General features: G+C 36.3%; 1 pseudogene; it reads left to right on the forward strand.

The window, feature by feature from the left end:
- LOC107648913 (60S ribosomal protein L13-like) lies at positions 1–27089 on the forward strand (annotated as a pseudogene).
- Positions 27090–27884: the final 795 nt, after the last annotated feature.

The following is a 27884-nucleotide window of genomic DNA, read 5'->3' on the forward strand; positions in this document are numbered from 1 at the left end:
ATGGCCAACAATGCGAATGTGGCAAAGTACAAGGAGAATGAAGACCAAGAAAACACTCTTGGATTTAGCAAACGAGATCATTGGTAATGTTGAGAAACTAGTTTCAATAGTTGTTATTTGGGAAAGAGGGACGTCTGGAAGTCAAATTATAAGACAGGCAGGTGGCACAATGGATAGACCACTAAACCTGAAGATAGGAAGACACAAATTCAAATCTGATCTCAGACACTATTTGTAAAACCCTGGGCAAGACCAGGGTTATCATAGAACCATAGTTAGGATAACACAGTACCTGGCTGCATCCACACTGAAGGACCAGAAGGCATGGAATATGATATTCCAGAAAGCAAGGAAACTGTGTCTGCAACCAAGACTCAACTACCAAGCAAAATTAACTATATTCTTGCAGGAGAAAGTATGGTCATTTAATAAAATAGAAGACTTCTAAGCATTCATAAAGAAAAGACCTGACTTAAACAGAAAATATGATGCCCAAACACAACTCAAGAGAATCACCAACATATAATTAAGAAAGTGGGAAAAAACTTTTTTAAGGGTCCCAATAAGTTCAAGTGATTTATATTCCTATAAGAAAATATGATATTGATAACTCTTAAAAATTGTTATTGTCATCAGGATAGCTTGAAGAAGTATACTTAGAGGGAACCGTGACAAACTGCATTGGATGAAATGTCAAAATACATATATAATATAAACTAGGGGCAAAAAAGAAGATAATACTAAGAGAAGTTGGAAAAGAAATAAAATGGGGTAATTTTATATTTCATAAAGAAGTACATGGGGGCAGTGGGGAAGAAGACCAATACAATGGAAGGGTGAAAGAAGTTGGATACAGTCTCCAAGAAAATTTTAATCATTACAGTGGGAAGGGTTAGAAAGGTTCAAATGGAAAGAAAATCTCCAACTCCAAATTCAAACACCAGCAGCAGCAGCATCAACATCATTATCATCACCAACAACAACATCATCACCATCATCAACATCATCATCATCAAAATCATCATCATCAACATCATCAATATTATCAACATTAGCATCTATCCATCTTTTCTTGGCCCAGGAAAGATTTTTGCTGGGTGGCCTAACCTAATTGTATACTATGCAGAGTACTGAATGAGAGCCAAAAGACCTAGACTCTAGGCTTGAGTGCCACTATATGTTCTTTGGGTATAAAAAGAAAGACTGGACTCAGTTTCCTTATTTATGTATGAGTGAAGATTACCTGGACTCTGCACTAAGTTAATCAATTAAATCAAAGAATAAACCAAGTGTAAACAAGAGGGGGGGGGAAGAGTTCACAAAATGATACATATGATATTGATTTGGCTGTGCAAATAGACATGTACAAGGCAACAAGATATGATGATTATATATAGTACAGAATTAAGAATAATAAGTTACTTGATGTATATTTTTAAAAAAAAGAATGGTACAAGAGACAGCTAGGTGACTCAGTGAAGAGAGAGCCAGGCCTGGAGACAGGAGATTTTGGGTTCAAATCTGCACTCAGATACTGCCTAGCTGTGTGATCCAGAGTTAAGTCACTTACCCCCATTGCCTAGCCTTTACTACTCTTCTGCCTTGGAACAAATGCTTAGGATCCAATCCAAGACAGAAGATAAAAGTTTTAAATAAAAAAGAATGCTACAATAAACCTTATTTGTTCAGATTAATGGGGTTTCCAAATTTAAGTAAAGATTGGAAGATGTAGAATAAATTTGTTTCTCAGATAGAGGTTGGATTGCAATTAATCACCATTAATCAGAATTCTGAAGTCTTTTCCTGTGGTTTTCCTTTATAAAATAAGTTCCCTATATTTTCTATTTTTAATAATGTTATATATATAGTAGTAGTCTCTCAGTAACCGAGGATGATGATTGTCTTTGTGCGTTTTCATCTATGGTGTATAGATGAGTGTGCACAAAGACACTTGTGCGTGAAGGAGATTTAAGTGGAAAAGTCGATGCACAGAGACAGTCCCACTCTCTCGTCTTTGGAAGCCTGGGTCCAGTGGCACGAAAGGTCATTACACCTGGAGACTTCCTCAGCTGCATTGGATGGCCGTGTTGTCTTTTGTGCTCCAACACGCCCTAAGCACTCCACAGTGCCTTGCTGCGTCGCCATCTCAGCCGTCGAACCTTCTTATTGGTTTCTTCTGTCTGTATGGCCGAAGCAGTCTTCACATCCTGGGTGAGCAAAGCCCTGGTTCACCAGGGGTCGATGACCCGATGGCTACCCTCACAAGGTTTAGGCGGCCTGTTGAAGCCGTTGCCCGGGGTGTGGCTGCTGCTGCATGCTAGCAGCTACTGGGAGCCACAAGTGAGAGCTGGGGGTCAGGTGGGGGTCAGAGGCTGGAGAGCTGCCCTAAGAGGGCACGACAAGCCCTCCATACCAGAGATACTACCCCTCCCTGAACAGCCCATATATATGCCCTTTATATATGATATGTGTGCCATATATATGATAGAAAGACAGAGAGATAGATGATAGATAAAGATAGATAGATAGATAGATAGATAGATAGATAGATAGATAGATAGATAGATAGATAGATACATAGATACATAGATACATAGATACATAGATACATAGATACATAGATACATAGATAGATAAAAAGTCATTTCACTTCTTACTACTGTAGGAAACTCTCCAAGACTCTAAGTTGCAGGGGAGGTATCTAAGTTGCAGGGATAGAGGTATGGTGAAGGGTAGATTAGAGATGCAACCTTAGTTTCAGGAGGATCTGAGCTCAAGCAAAATACTGGCAGAGGGAGAACAGAGAAAAATGGAATAGAGCAGGATTTAAAGGTGATAACATGATGGAGGGCAATACAAAATATGTTAAAAGATCACTATTGTGAATATGAATAACATGGAAATGGGTTTTGAGCAATAATACATGTATAACCCAGTGGAACAGTTTTTCAGCTCCAGGAGGCAGGGAGGGAAGAGGAGTGGGAAAAATCATGAATCATGGAATCATGAAAAATATTCTAAATTTTTTAAAAAATTAAAAAAAGAAAGTGTGAGATAAGCTGGTGGGGAGATTAGAATTGCAGGAAGTTCAAGGGGAAAAAAGAAAATTTAGAACAGCTTCTATGCAGAGTGCAGGAGAGAATCAGAGTTAAAAGAATTAAATTGCTTCAGTGAGTATTTGTTATGATTAAATAGCATAAATTTGCAGAGACCTCACTTTGCCCAGTTTTATGGCTTCCTCCAGTCCAATTCCATAATACATAAGTAGCAATGGGGGAGACTGATCCTGACAGCAGTTCAATATTGGAGTGTGGCAAGGCTTGAGCATCAATATGGGGCAGAAGACTCAAGATTAAAGGACTGTTCAAGGGTTGAATGGGAAAGGAAGTGAGGCAGAGTCAGATTGCAGAATATCAAGAAATATAGCCTAAATTTGGAACTATGCCTAGAGGGCACTAAATGAGTGTCTGCCCTTTGATCTAGCCATACCGCTGCTGGGTTTATACCCCCAAAGAGACCATTGTAGGATGCAGTTAAGTTTTTCAGTGCATTGAGATCCAGGCCTAATAATGAGAAGTCCTGGGTTCAAATCTAATCCCACACACTTCCCAGCTGTGTGACCCAGAAGTTGTTTAACCTCCATTGCCTAGCCTTCTGCTTTGGAAACAATACACAGTTTTGATTCTAAGGCAAGGGTTTATAAAAATGATAAGAAGAATGTATAATAGAACTGAAAAGGTAGAAAGTAACCAGATTATGAATGACTTTCAATGTCAAAAGTGTTTGTATTTTATTCTAGAGACCAGTGGAATTTACTGAGTAGGGGAATGACCTGATTAGACTGATATTTTTAGAAATTCACTTTGGTAGTAAAGAAATTTAAATGATTCTGTATAATCTTATATTTTATTCTATTCTGTAATGGATCCTATTCTGTATTCTCTATTTTGTGTACTCTATTTCTGTATACTCTGTTTTGTATAATTGTTCAAGCCACACATCTATGTCCTTGAATTGATCTCAGGAATTAAAATACATAGACATCTATTATTATCTTTGAGTCTTGAAGCTAGATCTAAGAGGTATATTGTCCATCCTTGCTTGTCCTCCTACAGTTAAGGAGGTTCTTATCTTCCTAACAAACTCTCCCAGGAGCCAAGGAGTCTGCTATCCCTGGTCCACTAATATTGTCCTCATTTTTCAGATGAATCCTATAAATCAATCCTCAATGGCAGAGAGAAGTGGTTAGTAATTCCACATGTGTACTAGCCTGATATTTTTGTAACCAACAAATTTTTATAACCCCCCCATTATTCTCTCTACCCTGTAACATAGACTAACTCTCTACTCCCCAAAACTATAATAAGGCTCATGAACCCTACCTTGGAGTCTTTGGTCACTGAGAGAGGCCATTGACCCAATTTATTGGTTTCTGCTTGTCTAACTAATAAATTAATCATGCTCAGAATCTTGTCTTTCAGTTTAACTTATTTCAAATATAACTGTAGCTATGTGGATGGCAGATTGGAATAGCACAGGATTTGAGCCAGTTAGACCCTACTCGATTCTAAAATCAGTGTTTGCCTTTAATTTGTTCATCTATCAATTCAGCCTAGGCACCACCACCTTTTACTCTGTAACATTACCCTAAATGCAAGTCCCCTCCTCAATCTGCCTGGATCTATGATTCAAAATTAGATAGTAAATTGCAGAACTTTCACTTGGCATTAGTTGTTGCTTCTTGCACCAGGTCAGAACTCTCTTACATGGATCTATGCTTTCTTCTTGCCCTGGTGCAGTCTTTGTCTTTGTTCATTTCCTGTGTACAAGAATGCTTTTCATGGTATACCCCATTCCCACTCCTGTTGAAGATAAGCTTTCTGCCTTACCTCCCTATGTCAATCTGGGTTTGAAAAAAAGATGTATGTGTGTTCTTTTCTTTTCTTAGATTTCCCAATAAAGACTTGGACTAGTGAATTTTCTAGATCATTGTGGAGAAGGTATATTATAGAGGTCCATCCAACAGACTCTTTCAGGATTCAAGGTCTCTCTGCCCAGATGTGACATCACAGTCAGAATAAGGAGATGAGACACACCATGCATTCAACCCAAGTATGCAGGCATCACACACAGTGCTCTGCCATAGTACCATGGTTCATTTATTATATAGGTTTTTTTGATACATGCTTCTTTGACACACAATCAATCTTCTATGTATGTGACATTCTACAATTTGATTGGATATCACCTTATATTAAGGTGATTATCAAATCACCTTAACAATACTCTTGTGATGTTACTACAACAAAGAATTCTGTGATCATTTACTAGGTTTCTATAATACTCTGTGATAGATATGATTAATGTGAATAAAGCCATTTGTAGGTTAGTACCCCTTGACCTGCTAAGAGGATCATTGTGCTTATATTCAGTTTTCACAATCAATCACAATTGCTTAGGAGATGAATAGCAAAGCATCTTCCTATCTAGGTGTGAGGACTTAAGCAGAGCAATTTGGGGATTTTCCTCAATTTACAAGTTCTGTTTTTCTTGTGTTACTTTGAAGTGCCTAGCAATGCTGCTTGACTTCTGGTCATCAACAAATTCATTTAAGTGTAATAACTGTAGGGAAAGATTCATTATAGTACTCAAGCTTTTGGCCAGTGTTTATTGTAAGGCCTTGAAGCATGTCTTGTGCTTCAGAAAGGAGAGGTTATGTGCAATAATCTTTGATTCTGTAATTGCAATCTTTTGGGGGTAATAACCTAGGGGGCTTAAAGTAGGAGATAGATAGATAGATAGATAGATAGATAGATAGATAGATAGATAGATAGATAGATAGATCCTATAAGTATTTGCTCTCATATTATTTCTCCTGTATTGGGGAGAGAATAATAATTATAACAAGTCCATTAGTAGGGAAAATTTGGGGAGAGAAGTCATAGAGGGGGATCAGTGGAGGGGCCTCATTCTATGGTCTGCATTTCCTCAGACTGTGACCTTGTCAACTGGTTGGGGTATGATGGCCTTCAGCAGTATATGAAAGAATTTTGGGCTATAATTTCTGCTACTCTGCTATCTTAGCACTACCTCCCAATCAGTTGTTCCAGGTAAACTCACATTATAGTCCCCCATGCATACTTTATTTCCCAACAATCTGGGCTATTCATTATTCCCTGTACATGTTATTTCATTTCCCACCTCCATGCCTATACACAGTCTGTCCCTTATACCTAGAATGCTCTTCCTGCTCTCCTCCAACTGATAGAATTTCTAGATTCTTTTAAAACCCAGTTCAAGGGCCACTTCCTACAAAAAGCCTTTCATCATCCACCCAACAGTTGTCAGTGGCTTCCTTCACCCAGGAATTATTTTGCATTTTTTGTATTTAATTTGTATGCAGTTCTTATCCATTTACAAGTTGTTTTCCCCTGATTCTTTATGGCAGGAATTGTTGTGCTTTGGATTTTAAATTCTCAAACCCTAGCACACTGTGTCTTGCACAAAATAAACCCTTAGTGAATTTGGTGAATAATTAGTTTTACTCTTTATTCTAGTCAGATTCATCACAAGCCATTTTGAACTTTTTATCTCTTTACTGTGTTACCTTCCTTACTAATAGGAATTAAGGTGCTAGGATGTTGGACCTTTAAGGTCCCTTCTGCCTCTGACAATTCAATTCAACTTAGCGAACATTAAATACCTATTAGTGCAAGCATGATTCTAGACATTCTACAGATATGTGAAGTAGGAACAAAGAGATATTCTTCATTTCAAGTTTCACTGCCATTCATCCATTTATTCAATAACCATTCTAAGCTGAGAAGTAGCTAGGTTACTCAGTGGATAGAGAACTGTGCCTGGAGTCATGAAAAATTTGACCTCAGGTACTCACTACTTGTGCAAGACCCTGGGCAAGTCACTTAACATCAATTTGCCTTAATCTACTGGATGAGGAAATGGCAAACCACTCCATGGTCTTTACCAAGAAAACCTCATACAGGATCAAGAAGAGTAACATACAACTGAACAATAATATCTATATCTATGCAGGGCATGAGGGCAGATAGAAATGTAGCTTTGGGAATTTTAACCAATAATAATATGAGGCCATTTCTCCAGGAATAACATTATAACCAAAAATGGCTCTCTCATTGGCCTCCTAAGCAAAAAAGGGAGGGAGCAAGTCTTGTCTCTTGCTTAAAATGGGAGCTGTATCCTCTTTCCAATTTTGGAAAACCTTGGGACCTCCTCTTACAATCCCCATTAGGGGATATTTGGAAAGAGGAGGTAGGCTTAGAGACCTTAACCCCTTCCTTATTATTTCATCATATGAGAGGCTGATCTCACAACAGACAGCAGGGCAAGCTTTCCCCATCCATATGGCTACAAAATTCAATAACTAAAGCTTGCCAACTTCCCTTACCTAAGAGAGCTCTTGTTTCCAAATAAATAAGGAGCAAGTTTCCACCCTACCTCTAACAAAATCCAGCCGGAAGGAATGTCTTGAAGCCAGGGAGTAAATGATTGTATCTTGGAAGTTGACTGATCTTAGAAACCCAAGGATTAAGAAAGATTGTATATAGAAATGATGATAATTCAACTTTAATTTTCCTCATTGAACTCATCAAAGGAAGAGAATCTTAACTGATGTTTGTAACCAAAAGAAAAAGATCTAATCCTTTTGGATCTTTCTTTCCTCTTGCTGTCTGTTTAATTCTTGGGTTCAAATACTTGAATCCAGGTAGGTCTGATCTCAATAGATTCAAAAGCAAAAAATTTAGTTAGGGGGAAGGGTCATAAGTCAAAGTTATTCTTATGTTTAATAATAATAATTAATAATAGCCATTCAAAGATTTCCCAACCATCAAAAATAAATTATTGTCAACTATATGCCAGGCACTATGTTAAAGCACAAGAAGCAAAGAATTCTAGAACTAAAAGGACCATTAAAAAGTCCTGTTATGAACTTCCGCTGCCCCGAGTCAAGGAGATTCCATAATCTTTCACAGTAACTCATCAAAATAAATTATGGTATAATAAATGAAATGCTGGCTATAAATTCAGAATGACCTGAATTCAAGCCCCTTACTCTATTATGAGTAATTCAACTCCATACAAGTCACTTAATCTTTATAAGACAAAAGAAAACTAAAGCTTATATTTAAAGAATCTTAGAATGCTGTAAAAATAAAAATAAAGTTAGTTGTTATTATTACCAATGTTAATTACAGCTGGTATTTATATAGTGCTTTAAATTTGCAGAGTACTTTACATACATTATCTCTCATCTTCACAAAATCTCACACAGTATGTGCTATATAATTTCCATTTTTCCACATGAGGAAATAGGAATTGAGAAAAATAAAGTAAGTGACTAAGGCAGATTTGAACTCAGACTCCAAGTCCAGAATTCTTATCTACTATACCACTTAGCATCCTATAATGTTAAACTATTCTTCCTAAAAATTTAAATTTCTACTTAATGCAAGCCAGTCATAAAACATAAGTCTATATGCTCTTATCCTATTTTCAGTGGAACTAATAACTACTCTCCCTAATTCATTTTTTCTGTTTGATTTAATTAATTCTGATAGAGGAAGATTCGGGTCTCCCACTAGTATAGTTTTTCTATCTATTTCATCCTTGAGTTCCATTAGTTTCTCCTTTAGAAATTTGGATGCTATGCCATTTGGTGCATACATGTTGAGTACGGATATTTCCTCTTGTCTATACTGCCTTTTATCAGGATGTAATTACCTTCCCTATCTCTTTTGACTAGATCTATTTTTACTTTGGCTTTGTCAGATATCATGATTACAACTCCTGCCTTCTTTTTATCAGTTGATGCCCAATAGATTTGGCTCCATCCACTTACTTTTACCCTATGTGTCTACCTTCCTCATGTGTGTTTCTTGTAGACAGCATATGGTAGGGTTTTGGTTTCTAATCCACTCTGCTATTTGCTTGCATTTTATGGGTGAGTTTTTTTCCATTCACATTCAGAGTTATGATTACCAGTTATGTATTTCCCAGCATTTTGATTTCCACTCCTAGTTCTGTCCTTTCTTCTTTCACTATTTCCTTCTACACCAGTGTTTTATTTTTAATTAGTCAACCTAATTCCCACCCTTATTTTACTTCCCTTTCTACCCCCCTCCCTTCTTATTCCCCTCGTATTTTCTTTACAGTCTTTTTCAACTACACCCCCACTTTCTCTCTCCCTTGTATTGCTTCCCTCCCCACCAGTCTGTTTGTTACCCTTCTACTTCCCTATAGGGCGCAAATCAATTCTCTGCCCCAATGTATTTAGTTGTTCTTCCCTCTTTGAGTCAATTTCAATGTGCATAAGAATTGAGTATTTCCTATCTTCAACCTCTTTACCTTCCAGTGTATTGATGTTCTTCCCCCCTTCTGGCCATGTGCTTCTTTGTGACATATAAATTTACCCCCATTTTATTTCTTTTCCCATTTCACTTCATATTAGCCTATTTTTTAAACTCTAGTTGTACATATACACACACACACACACACATATATGTGTGTGTGTGTGTGTGTGTGTGTATATATATAAGCATACACATATCTATATACATATTTATGTCTTGGCATTTCATCCTATACAGTTTGTCACTGTTCTCTCTAAGTATAATTCTTCTAGAGACCCAGGTGATAATAACAATTTTTAAGAATTACCAATGACCTCTTTTCTTGTGGAGATACATATTATTTTAACTTATTGGGTCCCTTAAGAAAAGTTTGTTTTTTGTTTTGTTTTTGTTTTTCCCCCTTTCTTTCTTTCTTTCTTTTTTTTTAAACCCTTACCTTCTGTCTTGGAGTCAATACTCTGTATTGACTCCAAGGCAGAAGAGTGGTAAGGGCTAGGCAATGGGGGTCAAGTGACTTGCCCAGGGTCACACAGCTGGGAAGTGTCTGAGGCCAGATTTGAACCTAGGACTTCCTGTCTCCAGGCCTGACTCTCAATCCACTGAGCCACCCAGCTTCCCCCCCCCCCCCTTTCTTAATTACCTTTTGATGATTCTCTTGAATTCCGTCCTTGGGCATCAAATTTTCTGTTCGGGTCTGGTCTTTTCTTTATGAATACTTGAAAGTCTTCTATTTTATTAAATGACCATACTTTCCCCTATAAGAATATAGTCAGTTTTGCTGGGTAGTTGATTCTGGGTTGTAGACATAATTCCTTGCTTTCCAGAATATCATATTCCATTCCTTTTGGTCCTTCAGTGTAGATGCAGCCAGATCCTGTGTTATCCTAACTGTAGTTCCCTGGTATCTGAATGATTTCTTCTTAGCAGCTTGTTATATTTTTCCCTTGGTCTGGTAGTTCTTGAATTTGGCTATAACATTTCTGGGTGTTGTCAGTTGGGGAATAAGTACAGGGGGTGATCTGTGGATTCTTTCAATCTCCACTTTTCCCTCTTGTTCTAGAATGTTGGGGAAGTTTTCTTGAATAATTTCCTGTAGTATGATATCCAGGCTTTTTCTTTTGTCTTGGTCTTCCGGTAGACCAATGATTCTTAAGTTGTCTCTCCTGGAACAATTTTCTAAATCTTCTGATTTGTGAATAAGATATTTCATATTTTCCTCCATTTTTTTCATTCTTTTGATTTTGTTTTATAGTTTCCTGCTGTCTTGTGAAGTCGCTTGCTTCTAATTATTGTATTCTTGTTTTTAAAGACTGAATTTCATCCCTGGCTTTTTGATCATCCTTCTCCTTCTGATATTTCATCTCCTTTGTCTCATTTTCAAGCTGATTAATTTTGGCTTTCAAGACACTATTTTCTAGTTTTAGTTCAAGTGCCTCTGTTTCCAGATGACTTATCTTGCTTTTTAAGTTCTTTTCTCAGTTGTCTTTAGCCTATCTTAATTATGTTTTGAATTGTATTTTGAGTTCTTCCAAAGTTCTGTCCAATTCGCTGGAGTTTCTGTGTTTTTGCTTCGTGTTCCTTGACCTTCCTCTGTTACATTTGCTCTTTATTCATTGCCTGAATAGAAACTGTCGATTATAATTTCTTTTTTCCTTTTTCTGTTGTTTGCTCATATTTGCCCTCTTCTTTTCCCCCTGTAGTTGCCTGCACTCTTACTCCTCTCATTTTGTGCTGGATTTGTGGGTTTGGGCTTTTCTGTCAGCCTTCACCCTTGAAGCTTAGTCAGCAAAGCTCTCAGAGCAGTTTGTGGGGGAGAAGTGTTGGACTTTGAGCTTCTTGACCCTCTGAAGGCTTGATAAGATTAAGCCCAGTGGAGAGGAACTTGCAGAGCTGGATGTGCCCTGAGGCCAAAACCTTGGGAAGGGCATGGGGGGCAACATAGAGTGTCTCCACTGCTGCAACTAGGCTGCCTCCTCTGTGTTTCTCCTCGAGCTGCCTCCCAGCTGCCTGTATTCAAAGTCCTGAGCCTGGCACAGCTTTGCCCACAAGGTACTCCCTCCAGAATAGTGCCCTTGCCCGCCAAGAGATTCCAGCCACTGCTGGAGGCTGAGTACTGTAAGTGGAGGAGGAGTCTTGGGACCTTCCTTCTTCCTTCCCCTTAAACCTGAATGTTCTTGAATTCAGACGTTTTGGGAGGCGTATCTTTTAAGTTGAGTCCAGCAGAAGAGTTCCTTAGCTCTGTCCTGTTATTAGATTTGGTTTTCAGTCCCTTAGGAGTATTTGGTTTTTAATCAGTGAGGTAGAGTTTTCAGAGATCTGAGCTTTTGCTGCCTCTACACTGCCATCTTGACTCTGTCTCCCTCTCTCTAATTCATATTGTAGACTTGAAGATCATCAGAAAGTGGCCTATAGAACCCAGAGATCTATAAAAATAAAAAGTAGAATATGACAAAATAAGGCAAAATCAGTCCCAAATAGCTTCCAGGTAAAATGGGTGTCTGATAAATATTCCCAAGTGACTGATTTCTCACTGGAGTGATACTTAGCATTGAAGAGGTTGGAACAAGGGAGCCAAGACCCATAATTTCATTGGTATAAGTAAGGCAGAGATGTCAACAGCAGCCCACAAACTATATGCAGCTCACAACACTCCCCAGAGTCACCAGAGCCAGATTAAAATATAACTTGGAAAATATTAATAAAATAAATAAAAACATAATGGAACTTAAATAGTATTAATATGTGGTTTTCTATGGGATAGCTAAGTGGCACAGTGGATAGAGTACTATAAGGAGTAAATTTAGGGGTTTTTGACTGAATATATTATACTATGGTCACCAAGGATTTAATTCAAATCCCAATAAAAATTCTCATCAGTTTGGGAATTTTATGGTGGTTTAATTAATATAGAGGGAAGGAATTAAGAAGAAGAGAAAGGGAAAGGGCTATAAGATTTCTCTGGCCTAGCCTGAGCCAAGGGGATTTCAGAAACCTTCCAGCCACAAGGCCTCCTCTAAGATGAGGGGCCTCCTAGGAGGATGGTGTTTTTAGGAAAGGAAAAAGGGATAAAAAGAATCTGGCTAAACTCTGAGAGAGCTCAGGGAAGACACCTCACCTGAACCACACTACTAAGTTTCTCCCAGTCACCACATCAAAGACACACACCGCCAAACCAGGACAATTGCTACACCACATCAAGATGCCAAGACACCCAGCATGCTGCGACGAGTCACCTCTCTGCCAAAAAAGAGCCCAGAAAGAGGAAGTGACACAAAATATATAGACAATTTTTTACATCACTTCCTGCATCTCACATGTACCAATGGTAGCTTAAGCTTGACTTAGGACAACCCAGGGAGTCTGTCAGTTGTTTCTGATTTGTCACGTGATAGCACATGTCGGTCATAGGCAATCCTCCGCAACACTTAATCTTTAAGTAGGGGTGTAGACATTCCTGTTTTGTTAGGATTTTAAAGATTTAATCAGGGTGAAGAAAACCTAAAATTCTCAGCACCAGGCCCTGCCTTAGAGTTATTGCTAAGACAAGATAAGGTTTTTTTAATGTGAGTTTCTAAGTCAATACACTGTGAGCAAGAATCCTTATGTACAGTTTAGTGGCCTCATTTCTATTTGAATTTGACACCACTGGAGTAAGGAACTCCCAGAATAGAAGCTCTCCCTCCCAGTGCAGATCAAAAACTCATCTACCTCCATTTTGTTCTTATCTTGGTAACTGGTATAAGATATTGAGCAAAACCAAGAGAATATCATATACAGAAACAGAAATATTGTTTGAAGAATAACTTGTGTAAGTCCACCTCCAAAGAAAGAACTGATAAATAGAAATAAGCAAGTCATAGTTTTGCAGACACTTATATCTTCTTGTCAAATAATGCCTTTCCTAACAGAGGGCAGGAAGAGATGGAAGGATTTGCCTAGATGTTACAAATTCATTCATTAATTTAAATTTTTAAAAATACATCATCTGCAACTTAAAATTTTAGAAAGTTGCCTTAAACACTGAAAAGAAAAGAGATTTGCCCAGATCACATAGCCAGTATGTTAATGGCAGGCCTTGAACTTAATTCTTCCCAACAGCATGACCCATTATTCTTTACTGACTATCTAGCCATTAAACCAAAATGGGAAAATCATTATAAAATAACAATGGCTGATATTGTGTCCTGTTTTAAAGTTTCTAAAGTACTTTAGAGTACTTTTCTCATTTGATTCTTACAATAAATGTGAGGTAGGTGCCACAGATGATATTTTCTTCATTTTATAAGTGAAGAAACTGAGGCTAAGAGCTGTTAGGTGATTTGTTCACAGTCCCATGGTTAGTCAATAGCAGAGGGGGCATTTAAACAAGATCTGACTGACAATCCAGCACTCTTTCCTTCCATTCTGGAATTTCCATTCCATATCTTTAACTTAGATGACCTACACAATCCTAATTCCTACCTACTCCCATCCACTCTCTCTCCAAACCCCAACATATAAAAGCACATAGAGAAACAAAGCAAATATAATCATTCAGGCAAAATGCCAAAGATTAAAGCACCATATCAATGTCAGCTTTCATCATCATTGTCAATCATTATTTTAAGACAGGGATGCAATAGACTAAGGCATCCACATATCCAAACACACCTTAACAAGAAGGTAAGCTTATCCTGTAAACAATTGAAAACATTAATAACAAACAATGGTCAATTCATAAGCATTTAAGTACCTACTATGCACCAGTTGTTGCTATCTTGTTGTTCAGTCATCCCACTCTTCATGACTCCATTTGGGTTTTTTTTAGCAGAGATAATGGAGTAGCTTGCCATTTTCTTCTCCAGCTCATTTTACAAATGAGGGAACTGAGGCAAATTGGGTTAAGTGATTTTCCCAATATCACACATCTAGTAAGTTTCTGAGGCCAGATTTGAACTCAGGAAGGTGAGTATTCCTGATTCTAAGCCTAGTGCTACTACTATGCACCAGATATTTGGCTAAGTGCTTGGAATACAAAAAAGGGGGAACAAATAGTCTCCATCCAAAGGACTCATGATGAAAAATGCCATCCACCTCCAAAAAAAGAATTTATTGAATTTAAATGTAGACTGAAGCATTCTATATTTCATTTTCTTTCTTCGTTAGGGGGGGGGGGGATTGAAATTGTGTAGGTCATTCCACAAAATGACTAATATATAAAAATGTTTTATGTGATTTTACATGTAAAATCTATATCAGATTGCTTACCCTCTCAGGGAGGGGAGAGAGGGAGGGAGAAAATTTGGAACTCAAAAAATTTGTTATATAGGTAATATGTAACTCAAAAAAGAAGTTATATATGTAATTAGGATTGTAGGATGGGAAATAAGATGTCATTTTTTAAAAATAGTCCCTACTTACAAGAAGCTCACAATCTAATGGGGGAAACAACATGCAAACAACTATGTGCAAACAAGATATAGAGAGGACAAATTGGAGATAATCAAAAAGGAAGTCACTAGAATTAAGGCTTCCTAAAAAAAAGGAAGATTTTAGTTAGGCCTAAGGGGAAGCCAGAGAAGGGAAGAGATGGAAATGAGGATGGAGAGAATTCTAGAGATAGGGGACAGCCAGTGAAAATTCCCAGAGTCAGGAGATGAAATGTCTTTTTCTAGGAATAGCAAAAGATCAGTGTCACTGGATCACAACATGTGTGGGAGGGAGTAAATTGTAAAGTCTGGGGGGGAAATGGAAGGAGGCCAGGATATGAAGGACTTTGAAAGGCAAACAGAGGATATGTCCTTGGTCAGTTAGAGTGTTTAGTTCCTGCAAATAGATCATTTCATTCATTGCATTTGTTTCTTTACCACCTAGAACAGTAACTGGAACAAAGTAGGCAATTAATAAATTGTTGATGGAATGATGAAGGTTATCAGGAAGACAATGTGATACTGCCAGTAAGGTTCTTCTCTTAATCTGAATACAGAGAACCTAGTTTCAAAATCTCTCATGCTTATTACATATGTGACCTTGGGCAATTCTTGAACATCTGTGGGCCTCATTTTTCTAATGTGTAACAATGAGGAGGTTAGACTTAGACTTGTAAGAGCTATTAGGATCCTACAACTGTACAACAGGAAGGATATTTGGATTCCCAGATTGGACCTGAAGGGAAGCCAGAGAAGACAATATTGAAATAACCATATCTTCCAGGATCTGGAGTGTCATTTCTACTATATTCAAGAAATCCCCTAATTGGAAGCTATTGGAGTAGGAGAATCAATGGGTAGATATTCTGGGCACAATCCAGGCAATTGACATCAACATACTTGAGTGTAAAACTTCTACCAATAGCCAACGAGTCATTAGTTATTTCAGCAAAGATAGCTGTAAGAAATTGGAGGTCTGGTGGGAGAGGAAACTAAGGGTTAATTTCTCCTGGTGGACATTTGGAAAGTTCACTCATGAAAAAGGTCAAGAAAATCGTCATAGTCCAAACTTGGAAGAAAAAGATAAATAATGGCTATATTAGGAGTGGGAGGAAGAAGAGAAAGAAGGTCCTTGACTAGGCTTTGAGATTGCAAAATAGTTATTAAATATATCAATGAATCTAGAATTGACATTTTTTCTATTGAATATTGGACTATAATTACATGGAACCTGATACAGGATGATGAAGAGAAAATTAAAAGAAACCTAGCACACTTAAAAGCATGATATATTAATTTCATTACCATATGTGATTCATAGTCAGGAGATTATCACATAGAGCCCTTAAATGGAAACCAAGAAATGTTCATAAGAGCTGTTAACATTTTAGTGATGTTTTATTTATTGGTTTTATATTTCTTACTACTGAAATCTAACCTCACAGTGTGGTAAATTATCATTTTGGACACAAAGCCTTGAGTTTGTATCTTAACTCAGATATTTATTCTCAGAGTAACACTGGGCAAGTCTCTTAACATCTCTGAGTCTCAATTTTATTGTTAGTTATTATTCAGTCATTTCAATTGTTTCTGCCTCTTTGTGGTCCCATTTTGGGTTTTCTTGACAAAGATACTAGAGCAGTTTGCTGATTCTTTCTCCAGCTCATTTTAGAGAAGAGGAAATTAAAGCTAACAGGGTTATTAGACTTGCTCAAGATCACACAACTGGTAAGAATCTGAGGCTAGATTTGAACCCAGGTCTTCCTGAATTCAGACCTAGTGCTCCATCTTTTTCAGCAATATAGCTGCCCCTGAGCATCAATATCCCCATCCTTTTTAAAAATGGAGATAAGACCTACCTCACATGATTTCCATGAAGCCCAGATGAAATATTTATAAAGTCTTCTGCAAACCATAGAAGTACTACAAAAGCATGAGCTACTGTTACTATCTTCACTGTGAGCTGCTATCTTTAGACTTTACTATTTAGATTTCTTTTTTACTCTGAAAAGTCATTGGTAATGAGAATAAGAATGTTATTTGTGAATATATCATATCTGCCCACTTGACTATTAAGAACCATGAGGGTGAACATCATGTCTTATGTGATCAATCATAATTATAAACATTATATCTCATCCAACACCTAGCACAGTGTTCTACACACACATTAGGTACTTAATCAGTATTTAACTAAATTACCAGGTCTCTTTTCTTACTTTCTCTGAAAGCATCTAGAATCTGAAAGACACAAAGTTTTCTTGGACTTATTTAAACCTTTTTTTCCCCATACCATGGTAGAGAAAATGATCCTGGGTTCTTGAAGACCATGACAGTGGAGTGAAGATCTTTGTCAGGCCCGATCAAGTTGGGTTCCAGTATGTTCATAGGAATGGACCGCATATTAATTGTTCAAAGAAGCCCATTGCCAGAAGGATGATTCCAAATGGTCATTTATTTTTTAATCACAGGAACAAATGAAGCCATCTCCCAAGATATATATACAGCAATACCACTACCTGGTTTATATCCCAAACTGGTCAAGGACCAGTTTGTACAAAAATATTTATAGCTATGCTCTTTGTGGTAGCAAAAAAAAAAAAAAAAATTGGAAAATGAGGGATGTCCCTTGATTGGGGAATGGCTAAACAAATTGTGATATATGATGCTGATGAAATACTATTATGCTGTAAGGAATGAGGAATTGGTGGATTTCCACAAGAACTGGAAAGACCTACATGAAATGATGCTCAGTGAAATAAGCAGAACCAGGAGAACATTTTATATAGAGACTGTAACATTGTGGGATAATCAAATGTAATTGACTTTGCTACTAATAGCAATGCAATGATCCAAAACAATTCTATGGGACTTAAGAGAAAGAATGCTATCCACAGCTAGAGAAAGAACTGTAGGAGTAGAAATCCAGAAGAAAACATAAATTTATCATTTGTTGATATGTGATTTCGGGTTTTTGTTTTAAAGGATTGCTCTTTTACAAAAATGAATAATATGGAAATAGGTTTGAGTGATAACATATATGTGTATATACCAGTAAAATTGCTTGTCAACTCTGGGAGTGTGGAGAGATGAGGGGAGGGAGAAAATATGAATCATGGAACCATGAAAAATTTAAAAATTAAAAAAATCAAGAAATCAAGCACTGGATGGAATGGGGCGGGGAGAAGAATTGAAGTCTGACAAATCATCCTAAGGCAATCATTCATTTAGGTAAGTATGATATAATGAGCTGGTTTCCAAAAAAATAGCTTTAAAAAACTGAAATAGTGCAAGAAAAAATATAAATTAGTATTTTCAACAATTAAATTTAATTGCCTTAAATTTTCTATTGTCTATTTTCAAATTTGAAATAAAATCTCTTCCCAATGGATAGATGTATATTCAATTGGGAACAACTGAAACTAATATTAGCACAGAAAATAAATTTTACATCAATGAACTTCAAAAACACAAGATCAAAATCCTTCCCAAAAAGATCCCCCCAAAAAAGAAAATACAATCCACTGAATTTATAATTGGGATTCACAAGTCTCAGTATCAATTACATCATAATATGTGATTGAGGTTGTTGATGGAGAGGAAATACTTGCATTTGCTTTGTATCAATGCTTTATCTTTTAGCATAAAACCTAGTAAATGTAAATGACCATCTGGAAAGTACATATGCAAAATATATTGGCAAGATAAGGAAACATTTCCAGAGATAAGTAGATGTCTTTAATAAGGCAAATCAAACCTTTTTAGAAAACATGTCTGTGGCATTAAACATATTGCATTAGAACCTGACCCTGCATAATTCCACTAACTACTGATACCATGAATCTGGAGGTTGGTAAGTGTTTTCAAGGAATTTGGGGAATATAATTCCATCTCTATAAATCATTCTGATATAAAATAAGATTACAGATTAGGGCTACATTCAAATACTATAAGGTTGCTAACAGAATTGCTGAGGGTAAAAGCTTCATCTGAAAGGAAAAACATTAGAAATTCTATCAACTTGACAAATCAGATGAAAAACAGTTCAAGTATTTCCAGCTGCACATAATGCAATTGGAATGATAAATGCCGGTGGTTGTGGTGTTTGTGACTAATTAGTTGAGAAACCAAAAACTTCCTATAAATTTTCCATCAAATTAATGAAAATGACGTAATATGGGAGGACTATATTGGATCTTGCATCTCAAGAATTCAATCAATCAACCTCAGAACAAAGCATAGTTCTATAAGCAATATTTTAATTTGTAGTCTCTCATCTAACTTTGGCATATCATGTGCTTGACAAGATAGAGTAGACATTTTTCTACAAACCTCATAAACTCTCAAAACTTCCCAAAATAAGAATTATGAAAAGTTAGTAAAGCAATTTCCACTGTCTCCACAGGTAACAGGTCTTTGCCTGGGCAACTTTGGCATGGCCCAAGGTAGGATCCTCTTGACATAATTTCACCAATATGCTATTTCCCATCAAAATGGGGAGTTTTCCCACCTGGTTAACCTGAGCTTTGTTTTTGATACCCTGTGACTATATGATTGGCTGTCCTATATGATTCATGCCTGAAATCAAACAGAACTAAGAGAGTTTTTCCCCTACTATAATATATGACATTGTTTTAACTATGTCCATCTTTTTTCTTTCATGGCAAATTTCTATAATCAAGGAAGATGAACAGTAGAAGTTTTCTAAGTACAACATCAAAGCAATTAACTAATAGATTGATACTGGAACACATCTGATTCCTTATAATAGAGTGAAAGAATTAAAAATCTTATAATTTAATCTGTATTTGTAGTCAAAATATTACATAGGGATTATGTTCTCCTAAAAAGAAATTAAAGTATTAAGACAAAAATGCAATGTAAAAGTTTTCTAATTAAATAGAATAGTAAAATTTTAGACAATCACAGGATTATATTTTTTCCCCTATAAGAACTATATACATATGCATATAATTGACTTCCAAATGTAACTATTATGGAAATTCAGGCTGAGTAAACCCTTTAAAATTTAAAGTTTAAACCCTTGGAGAAGGGTTTTTATTTTTAAAATCAGATTACCTAATGTTGTATTATTTCCCTTCAATTAATGGTCTTATTTGTCTTTACTATATAAAAGTCTGTTTTCCCTCATATTCAGGGTCTAGCCCTAAACTGAGGAAATATGAGTATGTGTTGGGTAATTGGCATGCAGTTCTTAACAAATCAATATGCAGAAGATCAAACTGTTTTCCTCAGTCATTTCATCATTTGCTAGTTATATTTTCTCACCCCAAACTGCTTCAAAGTGTATTTGAACTAAAAGAAGAAATTCACATTTTTCTTATTTGTAATAAGAAAGATAAAGCAGTCATTTTATAATACAACTTTTCACAATTTGAATATTTGGTGGATTTTAAAAAAACAGTACTCTATTCTGCAAATTCCTACTCTGATCCAGGAAGATAAAGTGATGACATCTGGGGAGACAGGAGATAAAACTTTAGAAAAGTCTACAAAATAATACATTTAATATACTTCTTCATTTTAAAAAAAAACCTACCTTCCAAGCAAAATTTAAAACAAAATTTAAATAAGGAAAAATTTGTTAATCACTTAACTGATCTAAAGAAGCAATTTTTATAATGGATATTTTGAAATATGAATAGTAAAAAACCAATTTTCCACAGATAAATATAGAATCAGAGTATCATAAATTAAGAGGTGGAAGGAACTTTATTTTAATACTGTCTCTTCTATCCTATAGTATTATTGTTATTATTTCTAGTTTATTTATAACATTACCCAGTCCCAATCCAGTTCCCTCATTTTAAAGATAAAGAAAATGAGATACATTTAGTCTTACTTCACTTGGACACTCCAGCACTAAATAACATTTATTAAGTATTTACTGTTTGCCAGGCATTGTGTAAATAAATGCTGTGACTATAAAGACAAAAGAGTCAAAAATCCATTCATTCTATATATTTTTCTCTTAATAATTAATTGAAGTGAATGTTTTAACCTGAAGAAATGTAGTAAGTCTTGACTATTAGTGAATAAAAAGTTGCTTGGTTTGACAAACTGATAAAAATTTTACTTTATTTTCGTGAAATAAGGTTTTCTCCTATCCATTTTCCCAAGGCAAAATACTGCGAATTAATATTTGAAAAAGAACTATGAGAACCAATTTGATCAGTGACACCATATTTTGAGAAACATTGCTAATGAAAAGCAATTCAACATCATATTAATATTTCTGTTATTATTCTTTACATATTATAAATATGAAAACTAAAAATCAACTATACCTTATATTTTATGATATATTAACATGTGTTTACATATTGTTATTAAAAATGGTAATCAATTCAGTTCACAAGTGTGGAACATTGTTAAACACATATATTCTGACACTTCAATATATTGATTAGTTACTGATTTTTCCCTCTTTCTTTTTTGTCTTTAAAAAATGTTCTTTGTTATGTGGGATAGTTCTCTAGAAAGAGGGGAAGGACACTAGGGAAAACTAGAATTAAACATAACATGCAATTATATAATAGAATATAATATATATCATATATCATATAATATATAATAATATAGTATAGATAGTATATTTCCAAAGCAATATACAATAATCATTTTTTAACTTTATAATAATTTTTAACAGGGGGCAGCTTGGTGGCTCAGTGGATTGAGAGTCAGGCCTAGAGATGAGAGGTCCTGAGTTCAAATCTGGCCTCAGACACTACCCAGCTGTGTGACCCTGGGCAAGTCACTTGACCCCCATTGCCTAGCCCTTACTACTCTTCTGCCTTGGAGCCAATACACAGTACTAATTCCAAGACGGAAGGTAAGGGTTTTTTTAATAATAATAATAATTTTAACTACAATGTGAGTTAGGAGAATTATTTTGTTAAAAGCAATGAAGGGATAGCTAGAAAGCATAATGAATAGGGACTGAGGTTCAAATCTAGACTTGCATACTTCCTAGCTATGTGACCCTGGGCAATTCACTTAACCTTCCTTATCTACCTCTCACTGATAGTTCTGTCTTAGAACAGAAAGTGAAAGTTTTAGGGGGGAATTTTTTAATTAATGGGCAAGCTTTTCATATGTAGGGGGTAGCATACATAAAGTTTGGGAACCTCTTCTTAGGTGGATCTACCCAGTAATTAACAAAATAATTGGGACGCATCCAAATTACAGCAAAGGTTTGTACAAAAGAAATTTATCATTCCCTTTGGGGTGGAGTTTTCTATGTGACCAGATGTGTCAGAGTGCAAAATATATTGCCATTTCTCAGAATAATAGAGAGGGCAAGATGCCTCAAGGTACACAAACAAGGTAGATAGACATGAAGGATACATTCAGTCATGAAAAAGAATTCGTTTGTCATAAATGAATCACAGAGATCTTCCTGGGCCCATACCATTTTTGAGGTCCACATGGTGGTGCTAGAGAGCTACATTATTTTGTCCCAAGAAAAAAGTGAACAAAAGAGAAACTGATTCACAATGCTCTGACTCCACCAGATGGGCATTCTTTAAATATACATTATCTAGCTAGGATATTACACCAATTCCAATTAACTAAATTTTTTTCAAATTTAGAAATTTTTATTAAATGAATTAATTTAGAATATTTTTCCATGGTTACAAGATTCATGTTCTTTCCCTCCCTCACCTCCTCCCATTCCCCTCCCATAGCTGATGCACAATTCCACTGGGTTTTACATGTGTCATTGATCAAGACCCATTTCCATATTATTGATATTTGTACCAGGATGATCATTTAGAGTCTACATCCCCAGTCATACCCTATTGACCCATGTGATCAAGCAGTTGTTTTTCTTCTGTGTTTCTGCTCCCACAGTTCTTCCTCTGAATGTGGATAGTGTTCTTTCTCGTAAATCCCTCAGAAATGTCCTGGATCATTGCATTGATGCTAATAGAGAAGTCCATTACATTCAATTGTGCCATAGTGCATCAGTCTCTATATATAATGTTCTCCTGGTTCTGCTCCTCTCACTCTGCATCAATTCTTGGAGGTCATCCCATCAACTAAAATTTAATACAGATAAATGTTATTCTTCCACTTAATTTCAACATATAAATTTTCCAAATATAAAGTGGTTAAAGGGACATGACTAACTAGAAAGCGATTAGAAGATCTTGTTGTTGTTCATTCATGTCCAACTCTTTGTGACCACATTTGGGGTTTTCTTGGCAAAGATACTAGAATTGCTTGCCATTCCCTTCACTGGCTCATTTTACAGATGAAGAAATTGAGGCAAACAGGTTAAATGACTTGCCCAGGATCACACAGCTAGTAAGTGACTATAGCCAGATTTGAACTGAAGTCTTCCTGACTCCATACCTGGTACTCAGCAGATTTTACCAGTGGAATATTTGAACAGAGAGCAATCCACAATGTCAAGAAAACTTTGATTCAAGTCCTCAATCTGAAATATATAAGCAAATTGCATAACCCCTCAGATTCAGGCCAAGATTTTTTAAAGATCAATATGAGTAAATAGTAGGATTAGGCAGCCAAAAGTTTTATGGTGGTATTGACTATATTAATAAATCAAATATAATAACAGCACCTAGTATTTATATAGCAACTTAAGGCTTTCAAACCACCTAACAATTTTATTTCATTTAATACTCACAACCCTGGGAGGTAGGTGCTATTATTTTCCCCACTTTACAGACAGAAATTAATTGACTTGCCTAGGACCACAGTGCTAGTGAGCATCTAAGGCCACATTTGAACGGAGATTTTCTAGATTTCCTGGTCAGTGCTCTATCTACAGTGCCACTTAAATGTAGTGTCCAAAAATAAAGGAAATTATTGTAGTGAGGGTAGAGGACCTAGGCAGTCCCATCAACCTCTCCATGATGCATGTTCTCCATGTGGAAAACACTGGGAAGATGGTTTCCAAGAGAATCTTGATAAGGTGAAAAGGATGCACCTTGGAGAGACTATGAACCCGAGACTGGTTCCCATTAACAGACCATGTAGTAGATAGATGCTATGTTCTTTGATTGGCTTCACCTTCATGACTTGGATTTCTTGTAGAGCCCTAGGGCAGAAGATTGTCACATCCTTGAAAAGACCAATGATTATGTTGGCTTGATTTTTCACCTTATTAAGAAATGGAAGATAAAGATTGATGAAAGAATTGTACATGCCACTGCCAGGATACAACAATTACTGCTCTGGCTTGGTGGTCAAGATAGGGGTAGATGTAGATGGAGTCCTATGACCTGTCTGGTTATATAGGTGAGTTATGTGTCAGGTATTCACTTCCAGTCAACAAATAAGTCAGTTATGGCTCATAATGGGAAACTTACATTTTCTGTGTGAATATTTATACTTATAAATTGGTAAATACTACAAATCAAGACATTATTAATTCTATTGATGTTCTAGAATCAAAACTTGAGAAATTTATGAAGAGAGGCAGCTAGCTGATTCAGTGGATACAGAACCAGGCCTGGAGACAGGATGTCCTAAGTTCAAATCTGTCCTGACTTGTTAGCTGTGAGATCCAAGGTAAGTCACTTAACCCCCCTTGCCTAGCTCTTATTGCTCTTCTACCTCGGAACCAATACTTAGTATCAATTCTAAGACAAAAGGTAAAGGGGGGGGGGGTTGGTTAATAACTATTTGGTACTAAATAACAAAAATAAATAAAATCTTAAATCAGTAAAATAGAACAGATAAGCTAGAACCAAGAGTTGGAAATAATAGCCATGTCTGATTAACTCAGTAATATAAAATACCTAGGAAAGTATTAGTTATCTCACAAGAACAATTTAGAAAGACAGAAAAGAAGTTTGACTAAAATTTGGTTTCAATCAATTTCTCATACCACATTCCATAATAATTTCTAAGTGGATAAATGACATTTTTTTATTAAAGAACAAAAGGAGATACCTTTCAAACTTTTAACTAAGTGGGATAATTATTAAGCAAATGAAGAATTGAGGCAAAGTAGAACTTCAAAAACAAGAAAGAAGGTTTAATATATAACAAAATGTTCCTAATAGCACTTTTTTTGTAGTAGTAAAGAACTAGAAACAAAGTAAATGCACATTAACTACTAAGAAATAAATAAACTGTGGTATATGCATATAATAAAATATTATACAATAAGAAATAATAAATATGAGTAATTTGTAGAAACATGAGAAAATTATTCCATGACACATGAACAAAAACAGGAGAAGGTAAGTAGGACTATATTTGAAATTTCTCAGCATTTAAACTCTGGTCTGATTCTCACCAAGGTAGATAGTGTTTGTTTGCATGGAAATGATGGAAACTTTGGAGTTGGACATCTAATACAGGAAGTCAACAGAGAGGTCAGGGCTTGTAGATAGATTTGAGAATCATCAACATAGAAATGAAAATCCATGAGAGCTTATAAGATCAACAAGTGAATTAATGTAAGAGGAAAAGAGAAGAAAAAGTAGAACAGAACTCTGGGGAATCATTCAATTTAAAGGGGTGTGCCCTAGAAGAAAATCCAGCAAAGGCAACTAAGAAGGAGCTATCAGATCTGACAAGAACCATAAGATAGGAGTGTCACAAAAGAGAGAGGATAGTATCAAGAAGAGGGTGATCAGGGGCAGCTGGATGGCTCAGTGGATTGATTGAGAGTCAAGCCCAGAGATGAGAGATGAGAGGTACTGGGTTCAAATTTGACCTCAGATACTTCCTAGCTGTGTGACCCTGAGCAAGTCACTTAACCCCCGTTGTTTATCTCTTACCACTCTTCTGCCTTAGAATCAATACCCAGTATTAATTCTAAGACAGAAGGAAAGGGTTTAAAAAAAAAAAAAGAAGAGGGTGATCAACAGTGTCTAAGGCTGCAGAGAAGTCAAAAAGGATGAGGATTAAGAAAAAGCCATTAGATTTGTCAATTAAGAAACAATTCATCAGTTTGTTGAAAACAATTTTGGTTGAATGATGGAGTTGAAAGCCATTATATAGAGTTAAGAACAGAAAGGGGGTTTGGGGGCAGCTGGGTGATTCAGTGGATTGAGAGCCAGGCTAGATACAGGAGGTCCTGGGCTCAACTCTGCCCTCAGACACTCCCCAGCTATGAGACCCTGGGTAAGACATTTAACCCCCATTACCCAGCCCCTACTGCTCTTCTGCCTTGAAACATTATACACAGTATTGATTTTAAGACTGAAGATGAGGGATTTTTAAAAAGAAGAAAGAGAGAGAAAGAGGAAGAACTCATTGTGGATGTTCTTCTCAAGAAGTTTAACCATGAAAGAAAGAAGAGATATGATAGTGGTAATGGAAAGACTGAAAGTTTTTTGAGGATGGGGAAGACAAGACAATGCTTGTTGGCAGTAGGAAAGCAACCAGCAGACAAAGGTAGTTTGACAATGGGTGAGAAAGAATAGGTATCATCGAAAGAAAAATCTGCTGGAGGAAAGGAGATAGAATGGGATCCCTTGTATGTGTAAAGAGGTTTGTTTGGCAAGGAGTAGGGCTGCCTTTTGTAGTATTAGGGTTGCCCCTGCAACTAGAATTTTGTCCAGAAAAATTTTTTCCAGTAAGTTCCTATAGTACAAAGAACATTCCAAATTCATCCCTTCCTAGAACAAGCAAGTTATCTTAAAAAGAAATCAGGCCCCCAAATGCAGTGCCTGTGAGGAGGGCTCCAAGCAGCCATAGCACCACATTGAAATGGCACAATTCTGACTGGCAAAGACAAGTTGTCTCATGGTTTAACAAGCTAGTTGGAAAGATCCAAAGACAAAAGGCCCATCAAGCAAAAGCCTGTTGAATTGCTTCTCTCCCTGCATCTGGTCCTATCTGGCCAGTAGTGAGGTACGCTACTGGGATTCCACACCAAGTGCCTGCTAGTAGAGGATTCAGCTTGGAAGAGCTTCTAGTGACTGATATCTATAAAAAAGTGGCATGTACTATTAGGATCTTTGTGGACCTTTGCCACTGAAATACTTCCAAAGAAACTCTACAGAGAAATATTCAGTCATTGAAAGAATATCGTTCCAAATTAATCCTCTTCCCAAGGAAACCATTGACTCCTAAGAAGGGAAATAGTTCTCCTGAAGAATTCAAGTTGCCAACCTAGCTTTCAGCACCAGTTATACCCATCAGAAATGTTTACAAGAAAGAAAAAACTCATGTTATTACTGAAAATGAGAAGCATCTCATGGTCTTTGCGCACCTTCAAATGGCAATGCCTGTTTTGTTTTGTTTTTTTTCAGAATCTGGGGAAAATGAAACAATGAGATTGTAGAACAAGGCATGAAGAAGAAAAAGTAAAGAATTTCTGAAAGCTTTCAATAAATAAAACAAAGGGACAAGTAGGTGGCTCAGTAGATAAAAAGCCAGACCCAGAGATGAGAGGTTCTGGTTCAAATATGGCCCTACAAACTTTCTAACTGTGTGACTCTGGGCAACTCACTTAACCACAATTGCCTAGCCCTTGCTGCTTTTCTGTCTTAGAACTGATATTCATTTAACGATTCTAAGATAGAAGGTAAAGATTTTTTAAAAGAGAGAAAGAAAATAAGCTATTTAAGGACAAATTGGTCTGGTAAGGAATCAAGAAGTCAAATACCAAACATTACCATCCTCAGGCAGACCCACAGCTTGTTTCAGCAACATACAATATATTGAAATATCTACCAATGGGGACTATCAGAGGATGTCCAAAGGATGAACTGTTGGGCCAATCAGAAAGAAGAAAAGAACTCCCTTTTTTTCAAAAGAAACTAGCAAAAAATGCAGTTTTTGTTCCTGGAATTGCAAACCCTCATTAATAAACAATGTTATTCTTGGAGAAATGGCCTTATATTTTTAATGGTTAAAATCTGGATGATACAGTTTCCAACATGTATCATTGCTATATGTGCAGGTCATCAAAATTTGTCTCTTTCATTATGAAAGTTTTATTATAAAAACCTGACCCACCCTGAAATCCAGCCTGATCTCAAAGGATCAACCTTCTCTACCTTGATGTATTTTAATAAACTTTTTATTTTCCTTATCCCAAGTTTTGCCACACTACTAAGGGTAAAAGCCCAAAAAG

Source organism: Monodelphis domestica, chromosome 2 (assembly GCF_027887165.1).
Source record: "Monodelphis domestica isolate mMonDom1 chromosome 2, mMonDom1.pri, whole genome shotgun sequence".
In the NCBI taxonomy this organism is placed as follows: Eukaryota; Metazoa; Chordata; class Mammalia; order Didelphimorphia; family Didelphidae; genus Monodelphis; species Monodelphis domestica.